The 8,396-nt window shown below is 35.7% G+C and overlaps 1 protein-coding gene across 1 annotated transcript in view; it reads left to right on the top strand.

The window, feature by feature from the left end:
* The first annotated feature begins 274 nt into the window (after positions 1-274).
* Positions 275-8,396, top strand: part of poc1bl (POC1 centriolar protein homolog B (Chlamydomonas), like) — a 42,954-nt gene continuing 34,832 nt past the window's right edge. Inside the window, exon 1 of the mRNA XM_067425005.1 lies at positions 275-555. The gene's annotated coding sequence lies outside the window, so the exon portion shown is untranslated. The remainder of the gene's footprint in view (positions 556-8,396) is intronic.

Raw genomic sequence — 8,396 nt, 5'->3', positions numbered from 1 at the left:
AATTGCATGATTAGACAAAAACAGGATAGATAGATAGATAGATAGATAGATAGATAGATAGATAGATAGATAGATAGATAGATAGATAGATAGATAGATAGATAGATAGATAGATAGATAGATAGATAGATAGATAGATAGATAGATAGATAGATAGATAGATAGATAGATAGATAGATAGATAGATATTTGTGAATGTAAAATGACGCACAGGGGCTTTTGGGTGTGCAGCTAATGCACGCACATTGAACTCCAGCCTTCCCATAATGCTCTGGTCACGTGGCTCACTTTATGAAGCCAGACTGTCAAATCTGAAACTTCCTGGGGTGCGATGCAGTACATGCAAGACTATGACATTTACTTCAGCCATGTAACTCGTCAAAAGATCGCGCGTTTGCGAAAACTCCAGCTACTTAAAGCGATTAGCGCGAGCAGCAGTTGTGTGGAGTAGAGCGGGTTTGTTGTTTGAGGAGGATGTGTGTGTGCTGACAGTGACACGAGCGGCAAACGAGCAGCTCCTTATATCTGTCCAAGAGTACGGCATGAAGAGATCAGGTAAGATCATCAGCTATTGAGTTACACGAGTTTCGCTTATGTGTGTGTGTGTGTGTGTGTGCGCGCGCGCGCAATATGAATGTATGTTTTACATATTAACGAGCCTTCAGTCAGTCAGTCAGAACACTGATACATTCGATGAGGATTGTTGTTGTTTGGATGGTTAGGGAACCATTCACTCATCTTCTTACACGGAAAGTCACTGCCCGGTTGTATCATTGTATTTTGGATTAAATTTGACTTTATCTTAAATACAATTCACATGCTTTGTGTTAGCCTACTTATATTAATAGTTTGATGATGTAATTGGGTTCTGCTGCATCTTTGCGAAGTGATCTCAGATTACTCTCTCTCTCTCTCTCTCTCTCTCTCTCTCTCTCTCTCTCTCTCTCTCTCTCTCTCTCTCTCTCTCTGTGTGTGACTTCTTAAAAAATACTAATTAAAAAGTATACCATCCTTTTGAATTACGGCACTATTCATATAAAATTCATAATAATTCAAGCTCTCAAAGAATTGTATTACGCCATTTGCTACATGCATCATGGTACCACCATGTTTTCAATTCTGCTTTGAACTGTGGTATGTTTTTGTTAGAGTGGTGCTGGTCTGATTGTGTGAATGTCAAGAAAGTCAAAATTCAGTGCTTGTTTGGCACTGCTACTTATTATTTTTTAATTTTCCACTTAATCTTCATATATATATATATTAGGATTTTGGACAACCCTGATAAAAAATGATTTCATGGTTTTATTAAGCCTGATCGAATTGCTGCTCAACTGGTTTAGCTTGTTTAGGCAAAGACATAACACATTTTGTTTGTTTATATTTTTGTCTAACTGTGTATTAGTGTTTAAGAATCAACTAGGCTATAATTAGCCAATTTTTTATTAGTTTTTTTTTCAGTTATGCAATTTCATTATATATTTTTGCTAATCAAACATTTTACCAAATCTGTAACACTTATTTACTTCTATTATATATAGAGTACATTTTATTTTTAAATTTTAATATATTATTTAAAAAATGTCCCAAAAAGTGTTTATGTTTTGATATGGGTGTGAGTGACAATTACTTAAAATTATAATGATAAACCCCTGTAATAGACATATAAAGATACGTATTTATGAACTTCAAGTTCTGATGTTCTGATTTGAGGACAGGTGAGTGAGTGATAATGATAATTTAATGTCATAATTTTAATAAATTGAAAGGAAAGGCTACATCTGTGTTAACAAATTTTAAAGTGGGTGTTGGTATTTGAAAAAAAATTATGGCAGGTAAAGTTGTGGGACGTGTTTTGAAAAAAATCTGACAAATGAAAGCTGCAAATGGAGAGCACTTGTCTGACTAGTAAATCTGGGTTTGTCAGTAATTTTGTACTAAGTTGGCTGGTACTAAGTAACTCACCTAAATGTAAATATTGTCATTACAGTCATATTACAGTATATACACATTAGTTTCCAGCAGGAAGTGGAACACAGCTGTAGTTAAAGACTATAACAGATGTTCTGGCTTCTGATCCACGTGTAGCAGCAACATCCATCTTACTGTAAACAGCATAATGACTAGGGATGGGTATCGTTAAGGTTTTAACGGTGTTACTACTCTTACCGATACTGCTTATCGATACGGTACTTTAACGGTATCCTTATCGGTTCTTTTTGTTAAACTTTATTATAATAAAAATAAAAATTAAGAAATTAATTAATTATTAATTATTAACATTGCTTTATAATCTGAACATGTAAAATATCCATAGTAAAATAAACAGCAATGTTTAAACAAAATGAATATAAAACATCTATTACAGTGCATTTTTACAGGCATTTTTTATTTCTATATGCATATGATAAGAACAAGAAACAAAGTACAAACAAATGGTCAAATAAATACAATAAATATGCAATAAAACACAGATACAAATAAAATATGGTGCTTTAATTTCAGGAAGGTGTACTAACATTACTGTTCGGGTAATGATCTACAAAAGACATCTAATAATCAAATATAAAAACACTGCATAGTTTTCACTGTACAAATGAATAGATTAATGCTTTTTAATCTATTACTAGCTGCGAGTATCTTTCTCTTCGCCTTTTGTTTGATTCACATTAATGACAAAATGGTCAGGGTTTATTAGACGCTGCCCCTTTAAGACGGAATGCAGATCTTATAATATACATAAAATTTTCTCCAAACTATTAACGCCCATTTAAGACATAAATTGTGTTTAAAGGCACAGTCCACTTTAAAAAAAAAAAAATAGGCTCATTTTCCAAGTCCCTTGGAGTTAAACAGCTGAGTTTTACTGTTTTTGAATCCATTCAGCCGATCTCTGTATCTGGCGGTAGCACTTTTAGCATAGCTTAGAATTACATAATTAAATCATATAGGTCCATTAGTATGGAAAAAAGTGGAGTTTTTTTTAAGTGAATACTCTCCAAGCAGTCATTTTGACATAGGCTATTTGTTGTGTGTGTTTGATGGTGTAAACGCGCACACAAAGCCTAAATTACTATAACGTGTAAGTCGCGGTTGGTTTCAAAGCGCACACGCATAAGCTGCCTTGAAGCTGGAAACTCCACAACTCCACAATTTAGCAACAGTAGAGGCTGCATTTTACAATAATCACAGATTGTGTTGATTCTGGCATTAAAATGGGTACTTCAGCACTGGGAAGACGAATCTGTATTTAAACTGGGTCATTAATGTAGTAGAAATGTGAAATTATTTTAGAATTTGGTGCTTTCTAGACTGAGAAAAGACAGAAAATGTGTTTGTCTCATGGGGATGAAAGACTACAATTCCCAGAATGCTTCGCTGCCCTGTGAGGCCACTCCCAAAGCCACCGCTACTGAATCACTTTTACTTTCCCACCACCGCAATCATCTTCATGAAATCAGTTCAGTTAGAGAACAGACACTACAATTAAAAACTAAACATGTCTGTTCAATATATTGTGATTTAGCCGCTGAGGAAGTGTCAGCACAAACAGCAGGAGTCAGATTACACGCACCGTAATGAGCTCTCGTGATGAGAGCTGAGGTAAACGCCGTCCACGTTCACGGCAGTAGTTATCAGCGCGTTTTCAGTTCATGCCTTTGGAAGATTAACTTTAATAGGAATTAACTTGAGAAGATAAAATACTCACTTTGCTCCGCCGGCCGCACCGTTTCCATGAATGCCTGAGTGCAACCCCATCCCCCTTGCGAGTTGAAAACATGCGGAAACGGCTCCCACTGCTGGCTGTAGTCTATAGCGTCTGACCAAACATTTTACCGATGATGCAAATCGATGATATTTGTGTCACCGGAGTAATTTTTCCAGAAATAAAATGCATAAATCTCTTGTCTCAGGGGGATATGAGAGGGGGGAGCACGATCATTTGAATATGCTCCAGGGTTTCTACTGATAGAAAGCCGTATGCTAATCGCTGAAGTAACCCTTTAAGTTTGGGTTTAGAGGGAACAGCTGTGATGGGAAGGAAGTTGCGCAAAACGGAACGTGGCGTATTTAATAGTTTTAACTCATATCTAGTTTTAATTCCTGGCAACCAAAATCGAAAATACAATTAGATTAATGTCACAGGCCTGAAGTGGAATCAGACTAAACTTTTGTTGGCCATCATCGTCACTCATTAACAGGGACTACAGCCTACTTATATTAATAGTTTGATGATGTAATTTGGTTCTGCTGCATCTTTGCGAAGTGATCTCAGATTACTCTCTCTCTCTCTCTCTCTCTCTCTCTCTGCAAAAAATAAATAAATAAATTAATAATAACAATTATAAATAGTATGTGTATTTTCTTCATTGCTCCAGTACCGACAGCAGAACCGATAGCGACAGAGCTTATCGATAGTGCAGTCTTTCATAATTTAGCACCGGGGCTGATTTAATACCGGGTTTCGGTACCCATCCCCAATAATGACAATGTTCTGACTCCCTAGATGGCTGTACTAACATTTTCATTGTCTGAAACTGAGACAACCCATACTGTTAATACAGCACATCAGTCCTTTCTCTCATCATTTTCTCATCCTCAAGTCGTTTAAAATCTGTATGACTTACTGTAATGATACAGAAGCAATGATACAGATGTTTGTCTTTAGCAGGATTAGAACCCTGGTCCCCTGGACACAGAGCTGATGTTCTTCCTGAGTGAGCTAACTCAAGGTCAAGGAAACGAGGACAAACAAACTAGCATCAAATCTTTCAATGGTCACAAAAAGAAAAACAAAAAAGGCACAATGGCTCACTACGACCTAAAAGTATGTACTTTTTTTGTGAAGAAAAAGTACATTTAAATAAAAAAAACAAACATCTTAAGACACATCTTTTCCAATAGCAGAAAAGTATGCAAGCTTTGGGACATACTACTTCATCTATAAAGCTACACTGTGTAACTTTTTTTAGTTTATTATTAGCTAAAAACACTTAGTTTTTTCAAAAAAATAGATGTGCTCATTAATGTATATTTACTTCTTTCAAGTAATAAAGTATTCTCGTCAGTTTATAATATGCCATTGAAAATACATACGGGTGAGGGGTTCGAATGCTGGTCGCCATGTTGCCCCTCCATCTTGAAAGTACATTAGCCAAAGTGGGACACACCTGTAAATTTAAGCTTCGCTTTTCGCGTTTTAAAACTCAATGGCACTAATGGACGAGGTCGAACTGGAAGCCATGTTAATCTTGGACTAAATTGGCCACCGTAGGAGTTAAAACGAAATCGGAATTGAGAGGAACAGAAACTAATATTCACTGGATTGTCATATACCTTTACACCGCTAGATGGGGAAAAATATCAGTGTAGCTTTAACGGACTCTGTCGCTTATGCCGCCTTCACATGCTATCAAAAATTTGATAATTCCCATTAGGAAGTCATGATTACCAGCTCATCCCATTCCAATTTTTAAATGGCAGGGCATTCATATGCAATTTTTACCTCGGAAAGTCGTATTTACCATAATTCCGAGAGCATGTGAATGCAGCATTAGTTGCGTGCATCCCGTCACCGTTTAACTGTCCTGTCAATCATTGTCAGATCTGTCAAAGTTAAAATCCTCTATATTCAGTTTAATTTCCTACCGAATCAGAGAGACATGTAGCTGCACCTTGATTTGCCATGTGTGAGTCTTTAATGCAGAGACTCCTCATGTGTTTGTAGTTTAAATATAATGACGCATTTAAAAGTGAATGGCCAAACGTATCATTACAAAAGTTCACAATGCTGCTGCAGGTGAAATATAATGTGGATAGTACTGAAAAAATATCTTTTCATCAGGTTAAATGCTGATAATAGATCACTCAAACCTTTATCTAAACCTCTCTACTTAACCGTTGGACTCGCACATCCGTCATGTTTGTAGTTTTTTAACACCTTTTATCCGTGTTTGTAGCTCTAATCGAATCCTCGTCCAATTTACAATGGGTTGTGGGCAATATCAGCCGTTAAGAGCGTGCGTCGATCCGCACTTCGAATTCTGACCAGAAATAGTAAACCATCCGGGCATCTTTGGAATACTCTTTTCAGCATACTACGATTTGGGACATACTAATTCAATTTTCAAATACTATTTAGTATGAATAGTATGCGAATTGTGACGCAGTGTGAGAGTTCTTGCCAATGGTTTCCCCCTGGCAACTGGGAGGAGGATTGCAGGCAAAAGACCTCCTGTGCCCCCTTATGACTGCGAGCCATGCCGCTGATCATGGCAGTAGTGTGATTCCTAGTGTTTGGAGGAAGTATTGATGGCTAAAGTTTTACACTTACTTTCTTTTGTGGAACACAAAGGGAGAAGTTTAGCAGAATGCCCGAGCTTCTTTCTACCACACAATGAAATTGGATGGCGACCAAGCTGTCAAGTTACAAAATGGATAAAGAAATGCACTAAATATTACCCAGGCACTACAAACAAAGTCTTACGAAGTCATACGATAGTTTTGAAATGTAAGTTATTATTCCTTGAAAATCTTGCTTTGACCACCATTCACTTTCATTATATGGAAAATACAGATTTACTTACACATTCTGCTGTGAATTTCTCCTTTAGTGTATCATGGAAGAAAGAAAAACGGGATTCAAATGACATAACACTATTACGTTTTTAAATGCTTTTGTACATAACACCAGTTTTAGAACCTCATATTTTAAAAAGTAACCATGCCACAAAGCTGATTTCTCAGCCCTAAATAACTGCAGTTCCCCAGCTTTCCCACATTTAACCAACCTATCAGGTTTAGTACGGAAGTTTTTACGGGTTCCCAGTCAAGGGTTGCTTTCAGAGAGCTCTCCATTCTGTAATCCCAGAAAGCTTTTGTCCCTTGGCTTGTGACCAGTCTTTTGGAAAGGGGCAGCTACATCTTCAGTAGATCTGAGCAGCAGAAGAAAACACTCTTTGATAAAGCTCTTTTCATAATTTTGATTGAAATAAATTTGTTAACATTTAGAAAAAATAGACTTTTATGATTGACTTAAAGGGATAGTTCTCCCCAAAATAAAAATAAAAATCGATAAAAATAAATTCTGTCATCATTTACTCACACTCAAGTTGTTCTAAACCTGTATGAGTTTCTTTTTTGGGTGAACTATCTTTTTAAGTGTTGAAACACATTTTGGGCCTACTTTACTGCTTTTTTTTGAGGGTCAAATATTTTTTTATATTTATTATTTATAATTTAATGGTTATTTTTATGAGTAGGCCTAACAGTTTCATAACAGACATATGGTTTCAACATAAGATGCACAGTTAAACCTATATGTGTGTTACTATTTTTTAAAGTGCACACAGAGGTGAAAGCAATTTATAAGCGGTCACATTTTGAGTGACAGGCATGCAAACTTTGGAAAAACAATATTTATGGCACTCAGACAGGTATATCCAGTTGTGTTGATAGAAAAAACACCTTAATACATTTCTAAATTCACCATTAATTGTGGTTTAGTTATTCCTATTTAAAAGAAAAGTATCCGCTGTACATGCAAACTTACCCACATTTGGTTTTTAACTAATTATTAATTGTAACAATTTACTCATGGAGCCACATTAAGATCTCCATATCTCTGGGATTGTACCATATAGGGCCTTTAAAACCAAGATATCAAAATAAATATTTATTGAAAACCAAAATCTAAAATGATTTTTAAAAAATCTTTAAAACTTTTTGAGTTATAGGTATGCAAACTTAGGGCAAAATAAGTGCTTTTGCCCATTTTTGAAATGTATTCATTGGCATATAATGCAACAAAGATTGCTAAAGTAAACCGATTTAACTAACCAGACCTACCAATCTCTGTAAAAAAAATTTGTCTTTCTAAAGTCATTTAAAGCCCCTGTAATTTGGCTCCAAATCTCATGTGAATATTGTCATTTTGACCCCCTTTGACAAAGTATAGTAGATTAATCAGTAAATATACTCAAGTATACATATAATATATTATCTTTCATCACTACTATGTTTGTCTTTCTTTTGAAAAAAATATTAACAAAATCAAAAATTTGAGCCAGGGATATTTTTCAAAATTTGAATGACTCAATTCACAGTAGTTAAGCCTGTATCTGCCATCAGCTGGCAAACATTTTAACCACAGACTCCCAAATATTTGAAGTGCATTGATGGTCCATTTAGATTATGTCGTGTACAGTTGTGTTGCAAATATACATGTGCAAATGCAACATTCATCGTTAAATAAGGTTGGAGTGTTGTAATTGAGGAGGATTACTTTCTCAGTCTGTCTGTCTGTCACAAACACTGTTCAGCTAAATCCCTGCCTGCTGAAATATTAATGCAGCTCAATTATGTGATTACTCCGTTACCCTCAGTTGATGATGGATTGT

This window comes from Pseudorasbora parva, chromosome 19 (genome assembly GCF_024679245.1).
Source record: "Pseudorasbora parva isolate DD20220531a chromosome 19, ASM2467924v1, whole genome shotgun sequence".
Taxonomy (NCBI): domain Eukaryota; kingdom Metazoa; phylum Chordata; class Actinopteri; order Cypriniformes; family Gobionidae; genus Pseudorasbora; species Pseudorasbora parva.
The sequence above is the reverse complement of the archived record's forward strand: the minus strand, read 5'-3'. Positions and strand labels throughout refer to the sequence as shown.